Genomic DNA, 6,385 nt, shown 5'->3' with positions numbered 1-6,385 from the left:
CAAGAGACTTAAAAACAACCCAAACCGGGACGTCCTATCGAAGTATGGGAGGATCTTTTTCCAGAGAGTTCGAACAAGGGTAAATACAAGAGATGTTGACATAAAATGTACGCACTGAACTTCTTTATGCAGCATTGCAAGGGGAGTTCAAGAAGAATCGATTTTAGAGTCCACTAATATAGAAAATACATACACATTTTATTTCTCCCTGACGAATTGTAGTTTATCTCCCCAACGCCGGGGGCGGGGGGTGGGGTGGGGAAGCTGTCATCGACGGGGACCCTACCCCTTCCCCCTTTCCCTCCACTTCCCCTCCCCCTGCTGGCGTCACCCCTGAGGCGCAAACCGGAATCGTTCATGGCAGATGAAACATTGTCCATCTTTGTAGCTCCATAGTAAATGAGACTCCTCCTTACACCGAAATAAAGAGTAGCAAAAAAGCATTGCTATCCTGGTGGTACAGTATACCTGTCAAAGAGGACAGCAAAAGTTCCTCTTTAAAGCCTCCTCGTTCACACTGCACTGAGAATTATAAAAAAAAACCATAAAACGACCATTATCGATACTTTTACAATATATGCCTAATATGATTGAGGACGGAATAATTATATCATGACATGGTGCAGGCCTAATGTCTGATAATTCCATGGAATCTCAGATGCAAACACATTTTACATTTCAAAAATGTAAAATTAGGTTGTCTGGTATTATTATGAATTTTGATTTCGATTTCAATTTCGATTTATTAAGAATAAACATTTATATTCACTGTAAGATTAACAATAGAAATGTTAATGTTGGCCTATGCCTAAAACACTTTTGGCCCCGTCCAATCAGAAAAATGTATTTTGATGACGTCATGGAAAATACAAAAAGTTTCCTACAGAAGTTCTTTTGTTCTAAGCCTCCTTAAACATTTCAAAAATCATTGCAATATGAACTTGTTTTGGTATTACAATGAAAACTGACATCATCCAATCAGAAAACAGTACAAAAATGACGTCATATAGATTTGAAAAATGCTTTTATTGAATTCTACGGGTATGAAAACCTCTAGATAAGTCTTGTATTCGCTTAGATTTGCTTCTGTAATGAGTAATTAATTTTGGCACACTTTGACTTTAGTCTGGCCCACGGGCGCGCAATTTAATTGCTTTTTTTTTTTGGCATGCTGTATGGGTGTCTATAAAACGAAGACCAAAGACCGGCGACCCAAAAACGAAGACCCCTATTTTTTCTCTTTTATTTTGATGATAATAAGCCAGGCTGTCACAAAATCAAAATTACGACATTTTTTGGGTCTGTTTTTGAAATTTTCAAGGGTCTTCGTTTTATAGACACCCTATATGGGTGTCTACAAAACGAAGACCGAAGACCCGAAAAACGAAGACCTCAAATTATTTCTCAATTATCTTATTGAAAGTATTTCAAAATCATCATAAAACAGTTGCCAAGTACCTATTTCATTATTTCATCACAATTGAGAGAAAAAATGTGGGTCTTCTTTTTTCGGTTCTTCAGCCTTCGTTTTATAGACACCCATATATGGTGTCTATAAAACGAAGACCCTTAATTATCTCATGCATCCTATGTTGGTGGAACTACCAAATGACCCATGCTGCACATATGCCTCATTATACAACATTCCTACTGTTTATCATGAAACATGTTTATCGATGAAATAGTCAAGGTTTTTTAAGCCACCTCCCCCACCTCTTCCAAAAAAATAAATAAATAAATAAAAGTACGCGTACCGCTAGGCCAAGCCTTACTTTCGTTTAGAGAGAGTAGCAGCGCCAAGGCGCGCTCTGCCATCAGCCATGGACGTACAACATTGGTTGCCGCTTTGGAACGGGAATAAAGAGTAAATCGAAATTGACTCAGATTCAGGCAATAATGTGCTAAAAAGACGAATACTATATGTACATAGCGTAAAGTGATTTTAAAACAATATTTTCATCACGATTGGGTCTATTATCAATACCTCTATTATTAATATTATAAGGTCATTAAAATGAATGGAGAGTGCTGTATTAATATTGTTCATAGGCCTTTGTCAGTTGCTATAGAAACCACATGGAAGTATCAAGGACTTAACATTATAAGAAATACTCAATGAGATCAATCATAATTAGAAGTCGATTGATATAGGAGCAATTTTTGAACACTATTGTCAAACGTATATAAAACACAATGCATACGAATTGATTATCTTCAGTATGGGTAAATCTATAAAGTCTTCTTTGTTTAAAGCTAGTGATAAAGAAACGAGTATTCTGTTTTCTTCAATAACGGCTTTCATAATTATTCAAACATCCTTCGCAGCCGTCGTCTAACTGTTTTCATCTTCAATTCACACTCAGCTTATTGTTTCTGACGTGAAGAAGAAACTTCATAAGTTCTTCAAGAGGTAGGTTAATTCGTAAATTCTTTAACTTATTTTGCAGGAGAAAGCGAAACACGCAACTCTATTGAGTATATTGTGTTTGTTGTTTTAAAATCGTTCAATATTCTATAAAGTATAGGGTAAATTTGACGTCACCTTAAATAGTAACAAAATATGTAATTTATTTATTTTTGATCAATTTTAGTATGTTATATTGCTTGTCAATAAAGGTTTAAAAACATTAAACATGGCGCTTTATAATAGACCAACATAAGGAAAGATCTTTAGGCGTCCTTGCGCAGGAACAGTAGTAATATTAAATAAAATAAATAATTTATTTTAATTTATGTAGTTCTCAGAGTACACGTATTTTATTATTTTATTGTTATCATATCTGTAGTTTCAACAGATATTAGGGCACTCCCCTTCCGGGAGGTGCCGGATATTGTGGGCGACCCCAAATTTAAAAATTTAAATTTTGCTGTGTTTTCCGTGTATTCTGTGTGTGTATGTTTTTGTATGTTTGGTATTCAAACTGAGAAGCCACCGCTTTATTTTTTAACAATTTGTAATATGTAATTTGTTTTGTTGTGAATTTCTGAATAAATGAACATTACATACTAATCAATGATGGCATAAGTCGCAATAAAAGAATAGAAATTATTATTAGGCCTATTATTATTATTATTATTATTATTATTATTATTATTATTATTATTATTATTATTATTATTATTATCACTAGCACTATCCTCGTCGTCGTTACCATCACCACTATCATGATTATCATATTGTCATTATTATTATCGTTATCATAATGTTTTTTCTTAATTCAAATTTAGCTGCAGACTTACATTTCAAGAAACAATGAATTTGTTAAGTAACGTTCTCGTGCTTACATTTGGTGTCATCCTTCTCATAGTACAAGGTAGCTATATTATGTTATCTTATATTATGTAATATTATGTTAAGTTATGTCAATATACATTATTTTATGCCAGGTTATGTGATATTGTTTGATGCTGCCGAGTATTTAAAGTTTTAAGTATGTAGTTCACTGGTGATATAATAGATATAGGCCTATTAAAGTGTAATAGGCCTATAAAAATCTCTAGCATGTTATAGTAGACTATATTGTATTGTGTTGTAATATAATATTGTACCGTATTGTGTTAATTGCATTGCGTTGTAATATATATTGTATTATTATTGTATTGTGCTGTATTATATTATATTACACTAAATTTATCATATTATATTATATTATATCATATCATATCATATATCACATCATATTTGTATTATAAGCATTTGTATCATATTTGTATTACATTGCATCTTGTGTTGTCTTGTATAGTGTATTAATACTGTATATGTTAATATTATATAATATGTGGTCATTCTTTGTGATATTTATTTATTTTTACTATCCAATTTGTAAATGAATGAGATATAGAAATAAAATGTTATTATAAATATAATTTTTCAGGATCGTACAGCAAAGACTCGACGACGATGATGGCTGACGATTTGACTACAGCAAACTATAGCACGATGGGAACGGAAGATCCAATATCCGGCGGGTCTCTTGTCACGTACGGCCTGTGTGTCATAACAGCTTCGTTGGTGTCTGCATTCCAGTTCTAGAAAATGACGCGTTTCATTATTATATTTAAAATGTGTTTATTGTTATTATTGAAAGTTTAATCACATAAATAATTATATTCACTGTGGTGGTAAATAGTATAAACTGATGGACACTATGCTGTCGAGTGACGATTACACTTTCAACCACAAATGCATCGATGGACACAAGCACGAATTTTAACGCGTTAAATGGTACTTCAAAGTAGCTACTTCAGCTTCTTTAATTGCATAAGCAAAATACACTTCTTTTCTGACAATTGTTAAGGCTTTTAGAATGGTATAAATCATACCAAAGACACTACCATAAGACACAAATGTGATCCGTATTATTCAATAATAAATAATAAAAACATGCATAAAACGCGAGTAGCACTTTGTTTTGACTAACAATTTTTTTAACTCTACCTTTTGCTAGCTCAAGTTTGCTTTTTCCAAATAGTGTATTAATATTCTTAAATATTATGTTGTCATTGTTAATGATATTTTTTTTCACTTGTTGTGATGTAGAAATAAAATGTTATTATACATACAACTTTTAATTTTCAGAATCATACGGCAACGATCAATCGATGTCAACTACGGCTGGCGATTCGATTTCGATATGTTTAAAAATGTGTTCATAATTGTTATTGTTGAAAGTTTTTAAATTAATAAACATTGTTAGCCAAAACGAGGTGCTGTCCGTTTATATGTTAAGTAAATCAAGTATTTACTATTATCACTACGAGAGTCAAATTTATAATAGGCCTATTTGATTAATTAAAATTTAGATTAATCCAAACCCATCATTAGTAGCTGCGGAATAAACAATTTTCCATTATTTTGGTTTTAACTTGATGTTGAATTTATAACACGATGCTGCATGCATATTAGTTTGCCATTGTACGTGTTCTTTTTCCTGTGAAGCTTCTCGTGAATAAAATATGTCATAAGTCTTGTTCGTTGAAGCCACTCATAATTTCCTTTATCAAGCGCAAACCATACCAAAGCCGGGTCGGTATGTAATCAATAGTAAGCACATAAATAATGAAGTCGTTTGATATATCAATATTCAAGAGCGTCTATGACGCGGCGCGTGTCTCGTGGCGAAGCGTGATGGTTGACAAGCATTAATCAACAATTGTCTTGATAGAAACCGAAATTCCACATCAGTCTAAAAGATACCAAGATTTAATAAAATGTTAATAAATCCCAAGATTCCGAGGAGGCATTAAAAATCCCAAGATCTTGGGAAATCCAAACACGGTGGCCACATTGTCGTCAATGAGTAAACTTTAGGCATGTGGTCCGTGAATGCAAAAACCATTGACTCCTAGAAAGAGGTATTAAAAAAAACAAAGCCAAAACTTCGACCCTAACAAAATATTCGTTTAGAATATTTCTGAACTGTCGGGATATTTTCCTATACAATTTTTTTTAACGAATGCACAACATAAGGCAATTGTAGAATGGACCTAACATGTTTAAATAAAATTGTAGTTCAAAAGACGTGACAATAATGCACTTTGCTGTAATTGGTATGCTGCCCTCAGTCGAATTTCACAATTTTTTAGTCCAAAGAGGTCCGACAGCCTTGATTTTGCATACTGGCAATAAAACGACAAAGTACTACCACAAGATAGGGGGCGTCCTATTACACTTTGAATAGAATTGATAGAGTGATAGAGTTCGACATTCGAGCGAGCACGCTTTCAATACAAAGTACTCATAAAGCTATTAAACAACTAGAGAGCTGACAAGATGGCGGAAGAATGCAGAGTTGTGTATGTGTACCATCCAAGATGGCTGCCGTAGGAAAGCGCCACCTTCAGGCTTAGTATACATATTATTCCCATAAATAAGCCCTTTGACTGAATATTATTTCATTAATGATAATTAGTATTGATAATGACAAATTATTAAACTATCGTAGCCAAAAAGAGGCCAAGTAGAGCATCTTATTCAAATATTAAAAAGAATTAAAATCGTGTACATTACACCTATACACCGCAACGCTCGAGTTTCAAAATACGGGTAACTAGCTGCACTGAACATTCTGTGTAAATTGAGGGCGCAATTGAAAATGATAGTGCTCAGGGGAAATTTGATTGGCTGACTCTATTCATCGAATACATTGCTGTTAGCGCTCTGGTATTCTTATTATATCCCTATGAAAGTACTACATTTTTTAACTGTTTGAAGGGCGCCCTCTTGTTACTGTTAGTACTTTTTGGATAGAATTCAAAGATCTTATAAACACAAGATAGCGTTCTCCGCGATTTACGCGTGCAAATTCTGTAATAAGGCATGAATGGCGCCCTCTTGCTAAAAAGGAAACTTTTGACCTTTGACCGCTATGACCATACCTTACTG

At 33.5% G+C, this 6,385-nt stretch overlaps 1 long non-coding RNA gene across 1 annotated transcript; it reads left to right on the top strand.

The window, feature by feature from the left end:
- The first annotated feature begins 2,193 nt into the window (after positions 1-2,193).
- On the top strand, positions 2,194-4,970 carry LOC117111044. Its single transcript, XR_004445802.1, has 3 exons — positions 2,194-2,410; positions 3,229-3,314; positions 3,876-4,970. It is a non-coding gene; the product is annotated as an uncharacterized LOC117111044 (long non-coding RNA).
- Positions 4,971-6,385: the final 1,415 nt, after the last annotated feature.

Source organism: Anneissia japonica, unplaced genomic scaffold (genome assembly GCF_011630105.1).
Source record: "Anneissia japonica isolate Jap-2015-1 unplaced genomic scaffold, ASM1163010v1 scaffold573_len2283161_cov171, whole genome shotgun sequence".
Classification (NCBI taxonomy): domain Eukaryota; kingdom Metazoa; phylum Echinodermata; class Crinoidea; order Comatulida; family Comatulidae; genus Anneissia; species Anneissia japonica.
This window is presented reverse-complemented; position numbering and strand designations above follow the sequence as displayed.